The sequence below is a fragment of the Microtus ochrogaster genome, chromosome 15 (assembly GCF_000317375.1).
Source record: "Microtus ochrogaster isolate Prairie Vole_2 chromosome 15, MicOch1.0, whole genome shotgun sequence".
NCBI classification, from domain to species: Eukaryota; Metazoa; Chordata; class Mammalia; order Rodentia; family Cricetidae; genus Microtus; species Microtus ochrogaster.
The window spans coordinates 28,316,569-28,337,683 of NC_022017.1; the positions used below are offsets into that span (position 1 = coordinate 28,316,569).

Sequence of the window (21,115 nt, forward strand, 5' to 3'; positions counted from 1 at the left end):
TAGTTCAGGCTGGTCTCAAACTCAACCAAAATGTTTGGTTGCTCATGACTGCTCACTCAGAAAAAGATGCTAAAAATGATTATTTAGAAGTTTCTTTCTCTCTTTTTTTCTCTCTCTCTTTCTTTCTTTCTTTCTTTCTTTCTTTCTTTCTTTCTTTCTTTCTTTCTTTCTTTCTTTCTTTCTGTGTAGTCCTGGCTGTTCTGGAACTAGATCCATAGTTCAGGCTGGTCTCAAACTCAACCAAAATGTTTGGTTGCTCATGACTGCTCACTCAGAAAAAGATGCTAAAAATGATTATTTAGAAGTTTCTGTTACAGTATGGACAAAGCATTCACTGTGTAGACCTTGACATCTTCCCACTTGTTATCAATATAGTACCTGTTCCCCTAGGAAGAACAGTTCTTCTCATTAAGTTGGTTTGAGTTAGGGAATTTTACTTCTTATCTCAGACTTCTAGCTAGTGCTCCCATTTTCCAGCCCTACCTCACATACAAGGACCTGGGCCTTCCTAGGTTCTGTGTCACAAGGTCATTTGTCTTTCTAGCTGTTCCTCTTTTTTTTTTTTCTTTTTTTTTTCTTTTTTTTTCCAGACAGGGTATATCTGTGTAACAGGCTGTCCTGGAACTCACCCTGTAGATCAGGCTAGCCTGGAACTCAGAGATCCGCTTGTCTCTGCCTCTCTGGTTTTGGGATTAAAAGTGTTGGCTAGCATGCCTGGCTAATTGTTTTCTTTTATACTTTACTCTTTGCTTCCTTTGAACTCACTGGATCATTTACTTCCTAATCCAATTTCCAGCTTTCAGAATTTGTATGTTTTCTTACTTCACCATTAGCCTCATGTCTTAGTTAGGGTTTTTACTGCTGTGACAAAACACCATAACCAAAAACAACTTGGGGAGGAAAGGATTTATTTTATCTTAGAATTGATGGTCCATCATCTAGGGAAGTCAGAGCAGGAACCAGGAGGTGGGAACTGATGTAGAGGCTGCTTACTGGCTTGCTCAGCATATTTGCTTATAATTCATGACCACTGGCTCTATGGCATCACCTGCATTGGGTCTGACCCTACCACATCAATAACTAATTTAAAAACACACTAGAGACTTGTCTGAAGGCAAATCTGGTAGAGGCATTTTATCAATTTAGGTTATCTTCCCAAATGACTCTACCTATGTCAAGTTGACAAATCTAGCAGTATACCTGGGAATTTACACACTTCCCTTTGTGGCAAGAGACCATGTGCGTAAACATATTTCAGCCTACTATTATTTAATCAGATTATTGGTCACCACCAATAATCAGGCTCAATCCCATACTCTGTGTCTAAATTTGTAGTCAGTGTTACAGAAAGTAAAAGACTATAAATGATGGAGCTACCTTAAATCACAATTAGCTCCTTCCTCTGAAGTGTGACCAGTGAATAGCATTTAAGTGAAAACATTAAAATTGCTACTCAAAATGTTAGCCTACTACTTGTCAGATTTGATCCTAAAATAAAATCTGAAATGTTATAATTGGAACAGATAAAATAAATGTGATAATGTCTTTTCTAATCCCCCTCCTTTCACAGTTTAGTGATTGAATGTTTAAAAAAACAAAAACAAAACAACAATGACAATAACAAAAATCCCCGAGCATTTGAGAGCCCTTGAGATGGTTCAGCAGGTAATGGTGATTGGTGCCAAACTTGAGTTCAATCCCTGGGACTTAGGTGATGGAAATACTTCTTTTTGTTTTTTAGAACTGGAGTTGTGATCACAACTGTTTCAGAAGTGCTTTAATTTTATTCTTTAAAGGATAGAAATTTGAAATGCTTCATTTAAGGAGAATGATGGAAAGGTCATTTGACTCAGTGCTTCTTTGTTGTAGATTTGAGCTGGAGCTCTGTTTTTAAGTTTCATATGCCTCTGCCATAGTTCCATCAAGGCCGCACATGTCATTCTCTGACACACCAGCAGCTCACCTCTCTTCAGTCTCTGCAGCTTTCAGCTCATTTCCTAACTCTTCTACTCTTCTGTTTATTTTACATCTCACCTTAAGATGAGAATACTAGCTTTGTATTTTAAACTTAACTTTTCAGAACACTTGAACATCTGTATTCTTGGTCAACTACTCAGTAAAATGGGAAAAGGAAGAGAAAGTAATGGCATTTTATTATACTTAAAAGTCAGATTAATTGGCTTTCATGTTAATGCTATGTAGCATAGACTGTCCTTGAATTCCTGTTCCTCCTGCTTCAGCTTCCCAACTGCAGGGATTTTAATTAACATTCATTGTCACAACTGACTGACTTTGTTTTGGCAGAAGCAGGTGGATCTTTGTGAGTTTGAGGCTAGCCCCATCTACATAGTGAGTTCCAGTCCTATCATTATAGCAAGACACTGTCCCATAAAACAAAGACACATGGCTGGGTGTGGTGGTGCATGCCTTAAATCCCAGTACTCAGGAGTCAGAGGCAGGAGGATCTTTATGAGTTTGAGGCCAGCCTCATCTGCAAAGTGAGTTCCTGGACAACTAGGGCTGTTACACAGAGAAAGTCTTGAAAAACAGCAAAACAAAACAAAAATCCGATAAAGCCATTAATCTCTGTATATAAGAAAGTTCAAGGAACTCTGTGGTGGTGAATTTAAATTTTCAGCTTGACCTCATCTATAATCTCTTAGGATGCACTGCTCTGAGTGTTTCTGTGAGGAGTTTTCAGTGAGGTTTAAGTCAAGAAGATCTATCAAAGGATGAATAAAGTCTGCCTGGTAATGAAGTTGTTTAACCCAGGGACTTGTACATGCTATTCAAGTATCTACCACTGAGCTATATCCCTAGTCTATAATGGATTTTTGTGTTTTGTTTTTTGAAGCAGATCTTTCTACATAGCCCTGGCTGTCCTGGAACTCACTATAAATAATAGTAGGCCAGGTGGGCCTCAAACTCACAGAATCCACTTGCCTCTACCTCCTCAATGCTAGGAATAAAGGTGCCCCCCCCTTTTAAGTAAACCTTTTCAAAATACTAGTATTATAATGGAGATTCAAACTGTTGAGTGTGTGTTATATCAGGGCAAATACCTCTCTACCTATGTCTAATCCCTACTTAGTTAATGAAGTGTGAACTCTAGAGGGCGCCAATGTGCTTTAAGGTAATCCTAATGGCTTTCAATTGATGGACATCTCCATACACCTAGAGAGATTTATAAACATAGGAACTATGTGGCCAGGTTTGTGTAATGAAGAAGCTCAAGAAAGGAAGGAAGAAGTGAGTGGCAAGTAGAGGAGTTAGAAAGAATGTGGTTGATGCCATCTGAATATGAAGGAGAAAAGAAAATCAGAGGGGATAGACTCAAAATGTTTTAGGATTTATACTGGACAGATTTTATACTAGCTAGATAGGGCAGCTAAAGGTAAGTGCAGGGGCCTAGGTATAGCTGCTAAGGTTCTAGCTTTTTGAGCAAGTGGCTGGGATGGACAACAGGGCACATGGAAGCACACCAGTAATGGAAAAGAGGAGAAAAGTTTATAATTGATGTGTTGTTAACAGAAGAAAAACTAGGGCTGGAGAGATGGCTCAGCGGTTAAGAGCATTGCCTGCTCTTCCAAAGGTCCTGAGTTCAATTCCCAGCAACCACATGGTAGCTCACAGCCATCTGTAATGGGATCTGGTGCCCTCTTTTGGCCTGCAGACATACAGACAGAATATTGTGTACATAATAAATAAATAAATATTTTTAAAAAAGAAAAACTAAATATGGAAGCATTTTAGTTCAAAAGACCTGATTAAGTCAGCAGTAGGCTTTAGTATAGAGTTTTTAAATAAGGACTGATTATTTTTATTTAGCTTTTGAAATAAATGTAAAAATAGTAAACTTGAAAAATTAAAATTATCTTTTAAGAGAAGGGAGGTGTCATAGACTACTGGGGAGGTCAGAGAAGCAAGAGTTCTTTTTTCTACCACATAGGTCCCAGGGATTGAATTTAGGTCATCAGGCTTGACAGTTAGTGCCTTTATCACCAAGCCATCTCACCATCACCAAAATGTAAATTTTTATTTATTTATTTTATTTTATTTTTTATTTTTATTTATATTTTATTTTTTTGTATTTTTCGAGACAGGGTTTCTCCATAGCTTTTGGTTCCTGTCCTGGAACTAGCTCTTGTAGACCAGGCTGGCCTTGAACTCACAGAGATCCACCTGCCTCTGCCTCCCGAATGCTGGGATTAAAGGCGTGCGCCACCACTGCCCAGCAAATGTAAATTTTTAAATCCAAGCCAAGTAAAATAGGAAATCATAAGGTATGGCTAAAGAAAGTCCCCACAGAGAAAAGCCTTGAAAAGAGAGCAAAGAACTTGTTATTCTTATTATCTCATAAGCTACATTATGATGTAATTGGAAGAGGGGATAGGAAGGGCAATTTACTGTTTTCCAGCTGAGCTTTGTGTCACATACTCTGTACTTGGGAGGAGGATCAAGAATTCTAGGTCATGCTTGGGTACATAGCCAGCTTGAAGTTAGTGTTGGCAGCAAGATAACAGTCAGAACAAAACTATGACTGTTGGGGGTTTCTTTGTAATCCTCACAAGATAGTTCACAGCATAGTATTAGGAAACTAACATCATACTTGACCGTGGTGAGAACTGAGGTGACTCATTCATTTTACTGGCCTAAAGACCCTTCCCTGTTTTGCACAGTAGCAGCTATTTCCCAGAATTCCTAGAATGCAGCTTAAGGCCTTTGAACGTTCAATTGGAAAGAGACAAAGTTCACTACTTTACTGTTTAGTCAAATGGATTTTGAAGTGGGAACTGAAGCTATGGATGTATGTTTTCTCTAACGGCCTGGCATAGTTTCGCTTACAGGGAACAGGAGATAGAAGAAAATACAAAGAAGAAGACAGGACTGCATCTGATACAGTCATGGCCTAGGGTCACATTACTCCTGATTCATGAAGTAAGCCAGGCTTGGTAGATTTATTTGAGCTGTAGACACTTAGAATCTGATGCTTCATTAGAAAAATGTTGGCACATACTGTCAAGAAATGAATAAAGAGAACTTACAAACTCCCCCATAGTTGGTGCAAATGAACAAAGTTACAAATCAACTTGAATCTCAAAAGATAGAAATCCCTTGGATAGAAGTGGAATTCACCACCATTTCATTGAAATTTGTTTTTTTTGGTTCAGTTGTCAGGCCTCTGTTTTTAGTAAAAGTTACTTTATACAAAAATAAAATTTTTAAAACATTTTTGCATTTTTTATTGATATTTATTGAGCTCTACATTTTTCTCTGCTCCCCTCCCTGCCTCTCCTCCCCCCTTCAACCCTCCCCCAAGGTCCCTATGCTCCCAATTTACTCAGGAGATCTTGTCTTTTTCTACTTTCTACTTCCCATGTAGATTAGATCTATGTAAGTCTCTCTTACTTAGTTTCCGCATTGTTGTCTAAGTTCTCTAGGATTGTGGTTTGTAGGCTGGCTTTCTTTGCTTTATGCTTAAAAACCACCTATGAGTGAGTACATGTGATAATTGTCTTGCTGTGTCTGGGTTACCTCACTCAAACTAATGTTTTCTAGCTCCATCCATTTTCCTGCAAAATTCAAGCCGCCATTTTTTTCTGCTGCGTAGTACTCCATTGTGTAAATATACCACATTTTCCTTATCCATTCTTCCATCGAGGGGCATTTAGGTTGTTTTCAGGTTCTGGCCATGACAAACAAAGCTGCTATGAACACAGTTGAGCACATGTTCTTGTGGCACGATTGAGCATTCTTTGGTTATATATCCAAAAGTGGTGTTACTGGGTCTTGAGGAAGGTTGTAATTGTAATTGTAGCCTCATAAAAAGAGTTTGGCAGTGTTCCTTCTGTTGCTGTTGTGTGGAATAATTTGAGGAGTATTGGTATTCTTCTTTGAAAGTCTTGTAGAATTCTGAGCTGAAACCATCTGGTTCTGGGCTTTTTTTGGCTGGGAGACTTTTGATGACTGTTTCTATTTCTTCAGCAGTTATAGGTCTGTTTAATTTGCTTATCTGGTCGTGATTTAATTTTGGTAAGTAATATTTATACAGAAAGTTGTCCATTTACTTTAAGTTTTCTAATTTTGTGGAGTACAGGTTTTCAAAATATGACCTGATGATCCTCTATATTTCCTCCGTGTCTGTTGTTTTGTCCCCCTTTTCATTTCTGATTTTGTTAATTTGGATATTCTCTCTCTGCTTTTTGATTAGTTTGGATAAAGGTTTGCCTATTTTGTTGATTTTTCTTGAAGAACCAACTCTTTGTTTCATTGATTCTTTGTATTGTTTTCTTTGTTTCTATTTTGTTGATTTCAGCTCTCAATCTGATTATTTCCTCCTATCTAGTTCTCTTAGGTGAGTTTGCTTCTTTTTGTTCTAAAGTTTTCAAATGTTCTGTTAATTCACTAGTGTGAGATGTTTCCAGCTTCTTTATGTAGTTTTTTAGTGCTATGAACTTGCCTTTCAACACTGCTTTCATTGTGTCCCATAAATTTGGGTATGTTGTGTGGTCATTTTCATTGAATTTTAGGAAGTCTTTAATTTCCCCCTTTATTTCTTCCTTGACCCATTGATGATTCAGGTGAGCATTGTTTAATTGTCTTTTTTAAAAAATATTTATTTATTTATTATGTATACAATATTCTGTCTGTGTGTATGCCTGTAGGCCAGAAGAGGGCACCAAACCCCATTACAGATGGTTGTGAGCCACCATGTGGTTGCTGGGAATTGAACTCAGGACCTTTGGAAGAGCAGGCAATGCTCTTAACCTCTGAGCCATCTCTCCAGCCCCTGCATTGTTTAATTTTCATTTTTGTGGGTTTTCTGGAATTAGTATTGCTGTTGACTTCTAGTTTAATTTTTTTTACTTTTTTAATTAATTTTTTAATTTTTATTGCCTTATAGATAATACCATTCAAAATTTCCTCTTCTTCCCCCTTCTCCCATTTCCCTCTCCCTTCTTCTTCCCCCTCCCCCTCCAGTCCTAAGAGAGGGCAGGGTACCCTGCCCTGTGGGAAGTCCAAGGCCCTTCCCCCCTCCATCCAGGCTTAGGAAGGTGTGCATCCAAATAGACTAGGATCCCAAAAAGCCAGTACATGCAGTAAAGACAAGTCCCAGTGCCATTATCATTGGTCTCTCAGTCTGCCCCAATTGTGAGCCACATTCAGAGGGTCCAGTTTGATCCCATGCTCCTTCAGTCCCAGTCCAGCTGGCTTTCCTGAGCTCCCATTAGAGCAGGCACAGTGTCTCAGTGGGTGGACCAACCCCTTGCGGTCCTGACTTCCTTGCTCATATTTTCCCTCCTTCTGCTCTTCAACTGGACCTTGGGAGCTCAGTCCAGTGCTCCAGTGTAGGTCTCTGTCTCTATCTCCATCTGTCGCCAGGCGAAGGTTCTATCCTGAGTGAGGTAACCCAGACCCAAAAATATGGATATGGTATGTACTCATTAGTGGATTCTAGCCATAAACAAAGGACAAGTTTGAGATCCTAGAAAAGCTAAGTAGTAAGGTGAACCCAAAGAAAAACATATGTAGATCCTCCTGGAAATTGGAAGCAGACAAGATCGCCAGGCAAAAGTTGGTAGCATGGGGGTGGGGTGGGGTGAAGGGAGAGGGGGAGAGAGAAGGGAGAAGGGGAGGGTTGGGGAGAGCTTGGGGGAGTGGGATGGTTGAGATGGAGGAAGGATGGATATCGGAGCAGGGAAGAAGATACCTTAATTAAGGGAGTCATTTTTGGGTTGGCAAGAGGCTTGGAAGGTGTCCACGGGGATGTCCCCAGCTAGGACCCTGGGCAGTGGAGGAGAGGGTGCCTGAACTGGCCTTGTCCCATAGTCAGACTGATGACTATCTTGAATATTACCAGTGACTTCTAGTTTTATACCATGGTGATCTGATAAGGTACATTGGGTTATTCCAGTTTATTTATTTTTTTTTTATTTTTGTTGAGGTTTGTTTTGTTACCAAGTATGTGCTCAATTTTTGAGCAGGTTCCATGAGGTGCTGAGAAGAGGTATATTCTTTTCTGTTTGGATGGAATATTCTATAGATGTCTGTTAAGTCTACTTGAGTCATAACATCTGTTCTCCTATTTCTCCTGTTCATTTTTGTCTGATTGACCTGTCCAGTGGTGAGAGGGGAGTGTTGAAGTATTAGTGTTTGAGGTTTAATGTATGATTTAAGCTTTAGAATTGTTTGTTTGACATATGAGGGTGCCCTTGTATTTGGGGCATAGATGTTCAGTATTGAAATTTCCTCTTGATGGATTTTTTCCTGTGACTAATATGAAATGACCTTTTTTGTCTCTTTTGACTGATTATAGCTTGAAGTCTATTTTGTTAGATATTAGGATAGCTACACCCGTTTGTTTCTTAGGTCCATTTGATTGGTATATTTTCCCCCAACCCTGTACTCTGAGATGATGTCTGTCTTCGAGGTTGAGATGCGTTTCTTGTATGCAGAAGAGGGATGGATTCTGTTTTCATATCCAATCTGTTAGCCTGTGCCTTTTTATAGGTGAGTTGAGTCCATTACATTAAGGAATATTAATGATCAGTGGTTTCTAGCTCCTGTTAATTTAGTTTTCATCGTTGGTGATGTTAATTTATGCATTTTTTTTCTTTGGGATTTGCTCTAATGAGATCATCAATTGTCTGTGTTTTTGTTGGTGTAGCTATCTTCCTTGGGTTGGAGTTCTCCTCTAGCATTTTGTGTAGGGCTGGGTTTGTGGCTAGGTATTGGTGAAATCTAGATTTGTCACAGAATATCTTGTTTGTCCTTCTATGGTGATCGACAGTTTTGCTGGGCATAGTAGTCTGGGCTGGCATCTGTGGTCTCTTAATGTCTGCATAATGCTTGACCATGACCTTTTGGCTTTCATTGTCTCCACTGAGAAGTCAGGTGTAATTCTGATAGGTTTGCCTTTATATGTTGCTTGGCCTTTTTCTTTTGCAGCTCTTAATATTCTTTCTTTACTCTGTATGTTTAGTGTTTTGATTATTATGTGGTGAGAGGACCATTTGTTTGGATCCAGTCTATTTGGTGTTCTGTAAGCTTCTTGTATCTTAATAGGCATATCTTTCTTTAGGTAGGGAAAGTTTTCTTCTATGATTTCGTTAAATAAATTTTCTGTGCCTTTGAATTGAACAACGGCTTCTATACCTAGTATTCTAAGATTAGGCCTTTTTACGGTGTCCCATATTTCATGGATATTTTTGGACTAAGCTTTTGTTAGATTTAATGTTTTCTTTATCTGATGAGTCTGTTTCCTCTATTGTATCTTCAGTGCTTGAGATTCTCTCTTCCATGTCTTGTATTCTGCTGTTCATGCTTGCGTTTGTGGTTCCTGATCTTTTTCTCACGATTTGTTTTGTGTTTTCTTTATTGTTTCTATTTCAGTTTTCAAGTCCTGGATATATATATCTCCATCCGTGTGTGTGTGTGTGTGTGTGTGTGTGTGTGTGTACACACATATAATATATATGTTTGTTTTCTTTTTCTTGGTTTTCTTTAAGTGATTTGCTGATATCTTCCAATTTTTTGTCTTTTCCTCCATTTCTTTAAGGGAATTTCCCATTTCATCTTTAAGAATTTCAAACATTCTCTTGAAGTTATTTTTTAGGTCATTTTCTTCTGATTCATCCATATTTGGTTGTTCAGGTCTTTCTGTTGTAGGGTCTTTAGGTTTTACTGGTATTGTGTTGCTCTTTGTGGTGTAGCATGTGATCTTACCTTTTCCTCTAATAGGTGTGGTGGGGGCTAGTCAGTGCCACAGTTCTAGTTACCCAGTTGGTTACTCCTGTTTGTGGAGATACTCAGTGCTCCTGTGCTTTGCTCTGCTTCGTTGGAGTTTGCTGTCTAAGGCTTAAGTTGGCCCTGGTTGTTGGCTTTGATCTGTTTTTGTAAATCCTGGTCTGGATCCCCTCCTGCAAAAGTCTCTGGCTTGTTATTAGACCTGTTCTGGTGGAGATCACTGATCCTGGATCTGGTCACTGGCTGGCTCAATCCTGATCCTCTAGTGTTCTGGGACTGGGTTGGCTCCCAGGACTGGAATTGCTCCTGGCTTCTGTTCCCAGTGGAGCTTGTTTCTTCAGGCCCTCTTGTGAGGCAGCTCAAATGTCCCACTCCTATGGAATTTGTTGCCCAAGGTGGAGTTCCTTGCCTCTGGGCAACTTTGGTCTAGGTTACTGGTTTTGACCTGTATCTGTAGATCCTGGTCTGGATTCCCTCCTGGGAGTTGGATCTGGAAAGGTTTCTGGTTACAGTCTACTGCTTCAGAGGTCCCAGGCTCGGATGCACCTGGACCTGCAGAGGACCTGCTTACTTCCTCAGAGGTCCCAGACTCACTCTCAGACCCGCAGAGGTTCCAGGTTCTCCCTATTCCCTTTGACGTCCCAGACCAATGCCCGAACCCACAGAGGTCCTGGCTCAGGCCTCCTCTCTCTGAGGTCCCAGACTCGCGCCTGTCCTCCCCTCCCCTCAGATCTCTGGTTCCTGCCTATTCCCTCAGAGGACCTAGGTTCACTCACGCCCAGACTGGCAGAGGTCCTGGCTCAGGCCTAGTTCCTGGGAGGTCCTAGACTCACACCCAGACTCACTGGGGTGTTGGCTTAGGTCTACTCCCAGATTCATGTCTGGACCCTCAGCAGTCTCTGGCTCTGGCCTATACAAAAATATTTTAAAGTGCTTTAGCAGGGTAATAATTAGAAGCAAAATGATAATTGCTAGATGATTCCCTTTGTTGAATTTGTAGAGTTGTAGAAATAAAAGTATATTAATACTCTGAAAAGGACAGCTCCTCTACACAAAGACTATTTAGTAGTTTGAGACTTTGCACCTCCATCTCAGAAAGCAAGTCTGGATGCTCTAATTCACCTTTATTCTTGAAAGCACATTGAAGGTGAAGCATGGTGTAATCCTAACACCTCGCAGACTAAGGCAAGAGGATCATGGTTTTGAGGTTAGCTTGGCCTACATAATGAGACCTTGTCTTAAAATATTAGACCAACCCAAACTAAGGAAATACATTGACCTCAAAGTCTGCTCACCTGATGCTCTGTCCCTACTTCATAGCAGTAAGTAACATTTTAGTAACACTGGTTACACATACACTTAGTCCTTACCCTTCTGTCTGAATTGCTGCAGTAGCCACAGGCTTGTCTGCATTGTAACTGCACAGATGAGGTCTCTTGAGGCCTTGCCCAAGTCAGGTTGTTTCTTAGTGCATATACAGATTAACAGGATGTGGGGACCACGGCACTTAATTGGTGCTAATGTTAAGATAAGTTGAAGCCTATAGACAGACAGACAGACAGACAGATAGAGAATGTGTGTGCTTTTGTGAATGTATGTCACATGTGTCATATAATATATTTAAGGAATATATTATGTATAATATGTTTAAGGAAGCCAGAAGAGAGTATTCTGGAGCTAGAGATACAGGCAGGTGTGAGTTGTTTGACCTGGGTGCTGGAAACTGAACTTAGATCCTTTGGAAAAGCAACAACAAATGCTCTTCCAACTTTACAACCCTAGAGCCACTTTATAGAGATAGAAAGATGTGTTTTGATGATGGTAATGTAAGTGGAGATATATAGATATGGTCAGTTCTTAGGGAAAAGATTAATGCATAAGAGTTGGACAACCAGTGGTAATCTTAATTCCTTGTCCCTGTGCTTGTTTTTTAAGTGTAATATGTCAGGGACCTTCATGTAAGTTCTCCTTTGTGCAAGGTTTTTTTTATATGTTTAGTGTCTGCCTTTTGGTGAACATTTGAGTCCTAACCTGGTGATGATGGTGGCAGCAGACTGCCATATTAAGAAAATGTTCCCTGTGTAAAAGCATGATCTCATGACACTCTGAACATAAGTTGTAGGTCTGCCAGTCCAGCTGATAAAGTCTTGCAACCAGAACATAAAGGTGCTAGTGTACCATACCTTGTTTCCTACCCCACCACCCATAAGCCTGGAAATTATCTTAGACTCCTCTCATCAGTTACTATATTCTGTTGATTGCTTCCTAAATAACTCAAATCTTTCTATCTCTTAACTCCAGTCATGAGATAGTCATGGCTGAAGCCTTTATTCTCCCGTCAGAATGATCTTCACTGGTTTCCTCATATTGTCATTTGATTGCATTGGTCCATTCTCTATGCTGAGCAGATCTGTCTTGGTTTCTTTTTTTGTTTGTTTTGTTTTAAGGGGTGTGTGTGCGTGCGTGGGCGCCCGTGTGTATATATGTGATGTTTACAGGTATCCGAGACTCTAGATATTAGGTGTTCTTTTGCTTATCACTCTCTTCCTGTTTGTCTGAGCCAGGGTCTCAAACTTGGGGCTTATGTTTTGGCTAGGTTAGAAGCCAGCCAGTTCCATTGATCCTTTTGTTTCCATCATCCTTGTCATCACCCAGCTTGTGAATGTGGTGCTAGGATCCAAATTTCGAAAGTCCTCATGTATGCAAAGAAGTGCTTTTAGCTGCTGAGCCCATTCTCTAGTCCCTGAGGTTATCTTTCTGAAACCTGGGTATGCATGCCTATCCTGCTTTACCAGCACAAAATACTCCATTCATCTACCTAGTATCTAATCAGGATTCATTATGTGCTAGGAATAAATCATCTCAAGAAAGTGAAATGAAGCCATATGATGAAGACTAGGAGATTGCTATATATGATCAGGAAAAGTCTTTCTGAGAATCTGAGAGGAGAATGAAGAGTCGGCCTTGGGATCAGAGAACACTTTAGAGGGAATGAAAACAGTCCACCAGTATGCAGTGCCATTCCTTAAAACAGGAAGTCTTGGAGGAAGAACAATTGTGAAGGAAACAAGGATTTGTATCTTAATCTCTATTAGTTCAAGGATACCTCTTGTGTATGTTAAAAGTGTGATCATTTCCAGTTGAAGGGTTCTTATGGATGGTTTCCTAATTTCTTTTCAGCCAAGTGGCATTGTAGCTTGTCAACAGCTTATGTCAACACCTGTATAAATGCTGTGAAGCCACGGTCCCTTGGTGGTATGAATTCGTGTAAGCACCAAGAAGCTCACCTGACTTGAGCCTAAGTCTGCCCTGTCCAGAGTCCTACACACTCAGACCCTCTGCTATTGGATTGACTTGAGTGTTTTTAAGATTTAGTGGCAAATGAAATCAGTATATATTAGTATACATCAAGATCCACAGTCTCAGCTGGGCAATGGTGGCTCACGCCTTTAATCCCAGCACTCGGGAGGCAGAGGCAGGCGGATCTCTGTGAGTTCGAGACCAGCCTGGTCTACAGAGCTAGTTCCAGGACAGGCTCCAAAGCCACAGAGAAACCCTGTCTCGAAAAACAAAAAAAACAAAACAACAAAAAAAAAAATCCACAGTCTCTTGCTTTCCCAGGCTCTTCTACTGTGCCCTCAAAAGCTTGTGATCCAAGAGTACATTGCATTTTTCATTTTTAATCCGACCAGCTTCTTCTCCTGGCTGTCTCACTGTTGCTTCCTTCCTCTCCCATATGCATCTCAGGCAGTAGCAATCATTAGCAGTTAGCCTGTGGACCACGCCCCCTTCAGGAGATATTGTGCTAGAGAGGTGGCTCAGTGGTTTAAAGTATTGGCTGTTTTTCCAGAGGACCCACATGACTGCTCACAAGTATCTATAATTCCACTCTCGGGATTTGATGTCCTTTCTCCTGTGCAAACCCCCCCCCCCCCCCCGCAAAGAAAAGATGGAGAAAAAGACACTGGATGTCGATCCTTGGCCCAATACATGCATGTACACTATACATACAAATGACAGAGAGAAGCATTTTAATCATTCTGAGTTTCTAACCTTGTCATGTTACTTGGAAGTTTCCATTTTCTTTATCTGTTGAAGTACCCTTGGCCTTTTACTGTCTTCTTCCTGGGAGAGTCTGAAACAGAATGAAGTGTAGTGGATTGGACTTGTAATCATTACATTTGGAGCTGTGCAGTCTCCAAGTGTTGTATCCTTAGTCTTCATTTGTAATACACCTTTCACTTTGGGAAGGGCAGCTGCAATTGACAAAATCATACTTAGAAAAACTAAGATGTCATTTCAGAGAACTTAGTATTGGTGAGTTGGTCACAGACTTTAGCACTACCGTGCTCTTGAAAGCTTTTGCCTTCCAATACAGGTTACCAGGAATAAAAGGGCCTTGTGTGAGAATGCCTGTGAAAGTCAGAGTGACCTGAAATGTGCTCAGTGTACCTCATATTATCACTTCACAATCAAGTGATGGTCCCTAAGGCCTGGCTATGAGGTTGGGGGCAAGGGTTAATGGAGTGTGGGAACCATGATATATAGGCAGTTTTATTGGCAGTAGCTTAAATATGCTACCATTTCCATATGGTTGAGTGTCTCCCAACATTTCAGTGTTGAAATTTAATTCCAGCCGCGAAGTATGGAGAGGATGGAAACTCATTCCTCATGCGTTATTTAGCTCCTATATTTAGGGATGGGACTTCTAGGAGATGATTATAAAGTCTTAGTTACTCAGATGAAAGTTTACAGAGATGACAGTGTTGGGGAGATAGGCAGTGGCCTGGGCAAGAAAGGGAAAATTAAATGAAAATGTAAGTATACAGAGAGTCAAAAATAAAGGCTCTTAGTGCAGAACATTGGTATGGTCTTTGGAGATTGTGTTTCAGTATTATCTTCATAGGCTAGAAATCCTATTACAGGTGTCTGATTGTGGCAGATAAGTGTGTCAAAACATAGTCATTACTATTTGGGTGCCTCATAAGCAGCTTAGTAATTGGCTTTCTGGGCATGTATACTGAGCTCACAGGTGGACTGAGCCCTAGAGAGAAACAGTGCTATAAAGAGTCACTTCCCTGGTTGGTGATTTCAGCTTTCATCTGAATTTTAGCTTCACAAAGCACAAAACATAACCATTCTTTTTACCCAGCCACTTCACTGTTTGAACAAAGGGTAAAAAAATTAAGAAGCTTAGAGGTAGGTTTTTAAGCTCTGTCTATAAGATGTATTTCTACACTTAGAAGATGTTGTTCTCTCTTCATCACGGGCTGCTGCTGGTTGCTGCTCCTGCTGGGTTCAGCCTTTTCTCAGTTTGCAGAGGAAAGTGCTGATTACTGCCTTAAACCTAGTCCTTCCTCCAGAGTCCTTCCTTTCTAACCTCTTAACATGGAAAAAACTTACTTAGACAAAATATATTTTCAGAGAAGTTGTGTGATTTTCTTCCTGGGCTGTAAAATTAAAATTATTTTAACAAAGTATTTATACCTGTGGGTAAGATAAAATACAAACTAATTAAAAAACAAACCAACTGGGTGTCGCTCACAGAACATCACTAGTGAAGCCTGTATTGAGACAATAATCATGGTTCTCACAGTGTATTAGCATAACAACATGGGTACACTTTGTGTAAGAGAAGCATGATTAAAGCAACTCTTGTGAGTAATGTTTTAATATCTAGAAGGAATGGAGAATGGATTTACCTTAAATTGTTACAAGTGGGTGCATTTTGTTTGTGAAATTGCTTTAGATTGGCGGTGGTGGTGCACACCTTTAATCCCAGCCATTGGAGGCAGATGCAGGTGGATTTCTGTGAGATTGAGGCCAGTCTGGTCTGTACAGTGAGTTCCAGGACAGCCAGGACTGTTTCACAGAGAAACCCTGTCTAGAAAAAAAAAAAGAAAGAAAAAAAAGAAAAGCAAAAACCTCCTGAAAATTATTTTGCTGATCCTGAAGACTATAAACTGCAGAGAATTGGAGTTAGCGAATGGCAGAGCATTTAAAACCCACAAGTGGCTAGTACCTGTATCTGTTATAATGGCAGTTGATGTTCAGTCCATGTGTGATAATCATGAGCTTTCCCTTTCATGGACAACTTGTTAGGAATAATTACTGGTGCCTGCCATAATCTCACATGTTGTATATTATCATCGTGTTCACACTAAAGCAGGATGACTGAGCATAGGTAAAGGTATTGTGCGGAACCTGTAAAAATGTTTAACATTTACAAAGGAAGTATGTTGTAGGACAGCATGCCTGGTTTACCTTAGTCTCTAGCAGTAGACCACTTTGCCAACTACCTACCCTCCCTTCCAACCTGGTCTCCAGCTGCTGGGATGGAAAGTAATAGAAAGTGACTAGGAATACTACTGTTAGTTTATGTTGACCAATGTCTTCATATAACAAAAGATTCCCCTTCACCTTTCTCAGCTGGAGATTTATCTCCATGTTACTGACTTAAAGACAGACAAACACATACAAACACAGCAGGCTCACAAAGTCAGAAGTAAGGCCAAGTATTAGTCCTTCTGGAGAGGTACTGCTACCGTGAGCAGTGCAACTCCACATCCCAGTGTTAGCTCAGATTCTTATTTCTGTTCTTCATCTGATCTTTTTTTTTTTTTTTAAAGAATCACCTTTTTTTACTAAACTATGATTTGATTTTTTATTATTTTTTGAGACAGAGTGTCACTTTATAGCCTTAGCTATAACTAGGGTGGCCTTGAGTTAATCTGTTTGCCTCGGCTTCTGAAGTGATGGGATTTAAGTTTTATGCCACCACACCTACCACTTCATCTGTTTTTAGGCTCTGTATTGCAGGCGGAGAACAAGCAAGGTACCTCAGGACATATACAGAAGGCACACGTAGGAAAACCAACAACAGTGACTGAAATGCTTGTTTCATGGAATTCGTATCTTCCTACTTAAAGTTTGCCAACAAAGATTTAGTTAACTTTTTAAGATAGGGTTTCTCACTCTGTTATATAGGCAGATTTGGAACTCAGTATGCTAGCTCTTATAACTTAACCTGTTTCTCTTCATCTATGTTTTGCTTTTGGGCTTTTTACCTTTCTTTCCTTCTGTATATCTTACTTTCATTGCTTCTCATGTCTGGCTGGCTAGTGCCTCTGGTTTCTGGCCACATGTGTGCCCCTCTCCTTTTTCCTCATTCTCTTCTTTCTTCTTTCCCTTCTCTCATTCTTTCCCATTTATTCTGTCTGCCCACCAGCTCCACCTATTCCTTTACTGCCTAGCTATTGGTTGTTCAGCTTTGTATTAGACCAGTCAGGTTCCTTAGGCAGTCAAGGTAAAACAAGTGCAATAACTTCTTTACATAGTTAAACAAATATAGTATAAACAAATGTAATACATCTTTACATAGTTAAAATAATATTTTACATCTCTTGGGTCCTGTGACCTTTGGTCTGAGGTCAGCCTCTTGTGTGCATTCCTACCTCCAATACCGGGACTCCCTCTATCCCAAACCCAGTAACTGTCCTTGTTGGCCCCTGTTCCTACATTTTGTTTTCTTTGGAAGATGATGGTTAGACTAAAACAGGTGTGCAAGTGTTCTGTCCTCTGCTAATCATTGTGGAAAGCAGATGACTTGGAGGAGGTAGGGCAGGTAGGTTGGTAGATTCCTGGTTGTGTGTAGTACATCTGATCCTTTGCCTCCTGTAGCATTAGGGTCTCCAACAGCTACAGTCTAGCATTAGGTGGGAAGTGCTGTATGACAAGAGTGAGGCTAGCTGAAGACCTGTGGCTGCAGTAGTAGCAGGGCACTGGTACCTGATGTAGGAGTCCCCTTTGTGTGCTATAATTGTCATTAATGAATAAAGAAACTGCCTTGGCCTGTTGATACGGCAGAGCTTGGGTAGGCAGGGAAGATGGAACTTAATGCTGGGAGAAAGAGTGGGGAGTCAGAGGAACAACATGGAGCCGCCAGAGACAGACACTGTGTACCTGGTAAGCCACTGCCACATTGCAGTACACAGATTAATGGAGATGGTTTAAATTAAGATGTAAGAATTATCCAATAAGAAACTAGAGCTAATGGGCCAAGCAGTGTTTTAATTAATACAATTTCTTTATTAATATTTTGGGGATCTGGGTGGCCGGGAAACAAACAAGTAGCCAAGCGGTCTCCTCCAGCCTCCTCCTACAGCAGCAGGTCTGTTTATCACTCAATATTCAGGTACTGTCTGCAGAGCCTGACAAGGCGTACAGAACTCAGGTTGCCCAGATTGAGCTCAGTAAGCCCCTTCTTACGTAGTTTTTAATGTTTTTGGACTCCTATTAATTGTTCTGTTTTGTTATGTGTTCAAGTGTATTTTTGTCCCTTTTTAAATATCTTCAAATGCAAAATGCTTCAAGAAACTTTAAAAAAATCTTAATATGGATTGGTCAACCATATTAAGAAGACCTCAGAGGAAGTTCCATGAAAGTAAACAGTTGCTAGGAGTGTGAATGAAGCTGGCAGGAGCTGGCTTTTCTCATCCTTAGAAAGATGAAATGCTGAAATGCCTCACTTAGAAAAGGCTGTTATAAAACCAACAGGTCTCCATGGTCTGCTTATTTTAGGCACTGATGTAAATAGGAAAAAAAATAAGTTGGGGCTGGAGAGATGGCTCAGAGGTTAAGAGCACTGCCTAGCTATTGGTTGTTCAGCTTTGTATTAGACCAGTCAGGTTCCTCTGCTCTTCCAGAGGTCCTGAGTTCAATTCCCAGCAACCACATGGTGGCTCACAACCATCAGTAATGAGATCTAGTGCCCTCTTCTGGCCTGAAGGCATACATGCAGGAAGAACCTTGTATACATAATTAATAAATAAGTCTTAAAAACTTAAAAATAAGTTAATAGATAAATAACTTAGTTTGTCTTAATTTACTAAACTATACAATACATACTATACAGTGTATACTATACTTGATCTTAACATTAGTGAGTACCAATAAAACATTTGTACAAAGATATATTTTATGAATTTTATAGTTCAAAACAATTACATTCCTTTGTAGCTTGTAAGATTCTCTTATAGTGATTTTACACAACTTTATAAGGAAGATAAAGCAAATTCCCTGTTTTATAAAAATAAGGTTGATATGATGACTTTTTTGGCCTTTGTTCACTAGACTGTTGGAGGAGACTGGTGGTTGGTTCCCGGCTGCCCAGCCCCAGAATAATCACATAGAAACTATACTATTTAAAACACTGCTTGGCCCATTAGCTCTAGCTTCTTATTGACTAACTCTTACATCTAAATTTAACCCATTTCTATTAATCTGTGTATTGCCACGTGGCTGTGGCTTACCGGCTAAAGTTCCATCTGGCTCCAGTGGGGCTCCATGGCTTCTCTCCGACTCCATCCTTCTTCCTCCCAGCATTCAGTCCAGTCCTCTCCGCCTAGCTCTGCTATTCCCCTCCCTGCTCTGCTATAATAGGCTCAAAGCAGTTCTTTATTCATTAATGGTGATCACAGCATACAGAGGGAAATCCCACATCACTAGACCTTTGCTGATTTGGTCCTGAATAATAGTCACATTAAACCAATCATGTTCATTCTAAAATGCCAGTCAAACCTGGAAACTTGTCTTAAATACAAAAGTAGCCTTTAACCAGTGAGTGCTGCTAATACGGCTGGTAGCTGATTTCTTGTACTCACAACTGTGCATTTAATAAATGCAGTAGGTTCTGAAATTGACACCTGTAAAACAGCTTGTGAGGTATGAATGCAACTAGTACATTTGTATACCTCTTGCACCAAATAAATGGTCCTAGAAAAAGGTCTGACTTCCTTGGCCCTCTGAGTTGGCTGCACGACAAAACACAGTGTGCTCCCAGATGAGAACTTTGATGGAGAAACCTAAGGAGAGTGTCTTGCTGCAAGGAAGGAAAAATGAGAGCTTAAATGGTCCTGACCAACACTTTTAAGCCCTGTGGAAAGAGAATTGATCAAATGAAGAGTTGCATCAAAGGAAGATGCTCCTATGACCGTAATGGGTGGTGTAATGCTTTGGATAGAGACCATGTTGCAGTCATTTAGTAAGAGTGCATAGTGAGATCAACAGATGTTTCTGCCCTAGATATAGGAGGTATAATTAAAAGAGAATAAACTTTTTATTGTTAGCCAAAAATGAATACTTTTCCCACATTTTTCCCAGTTTCAGCTTTTTAACTAATATTGGAAGACTCAACTTCATTAGTTTGCTCCAAGTCTCTAAAATGGCAGACCTTGCATTCCTTCCATCTGCCTGTATTTCAGTGCTCCTCGTCAGGAAATGAAAGACCTCCCAATTTAGGGGATGGCTAAACACGACTGAATAAATACTGTAAGTAAGAACAGAAGAACACAGTGGTGACTGAAAGCTGTAGGATATAGTGGTACAGAGTGCAATCTGCAGGTTTTGCCCAGAATTGATCGGCATCCGTATACTAACAATGCTCTGACCCAATTGCTGCAGCTCTCTAGGCTGCTCAAAGATGTTCATTAAGCAGCATGATTATTCAGGTCACTGTTACATCTCAGAGGGAAGTGCTGTTCTGGGAACAGAGAGTCATGCAGTGTTTTTCCTTTGCAGCCTCCCTTAAAGGAGAATTAGATGCCTCCTACTTGACTCAATCCCTGTAGTTTGCCACTTCTAGACCCTGCCTCTAGACAGTACAAACACTTGTGAAAGACCAAGCTGAATGTCTGTTTGAATGTGCACAGAAACTAAGACATTTGTAATTAATTTACAAGTTATAATGTTCACAAATAGAAGGGTTTTTTGTTTTTGTTTGTATGTTTTCTGTCAGAGTTGCTTGAAAATAATTTTTACCTTTTCTATTAAAAGAAAATGAAAATTTACCTTTCTTCATCAGTTCAGTATGCTGTGTCTTTTGGAAGAAAGTATCTAGTTGGGTGTGGTGGTAACAAATCTTTGTACTTAGAAGAGGCAAGTGGAACTTTAGAGTTTGAGACCAACCTGGCCCACATAGGAAGTTCCAGGGTAGCCAAGGCTACAAAGTGAAACCCTGTCTCAAAGAAAGAAAAGTGGGCTAGGTGATGGTGGTGCACACCTTTATTCCCAGCATTTGGGAAGCTGAGGCAGGCAGATCTCTGTCTAGTCTATAGAGCAAGTTCCAGGATAGCCATAAAAAGAAAAGAAATCGAAGGCTAGCCTGAGCTAAATGATAACTGAAGCCATCACGGGGTCTGTTTTGTCTGGGTTCTGACACTGTACTTACCTCGCCTAAGTCAAGGACATTTGCTATGCAGAGACTTTAAATAATTGCAGTATGGGAGAATTAAGCTATTTTTTCCTTCAGGTAAAACATAAGGAATAAATTTATTTATTTATTTATTTATTTATTTATTTATTTATTTAT

General features: G+C 40.1%; 1 protein-coding gene across 3 annotated transcripts in view; it reads left to right on the forward strand.

The window, feature by feature from the left end:
• The window catches only part of Tcf20 (transcription factor 20), a 159,221-nt gene that overhangs the window by 111,171 nt on the left and 26,935 nt on the right, over positions 1-21,115 (forward strand). The window lies entirely within an intron of this gene.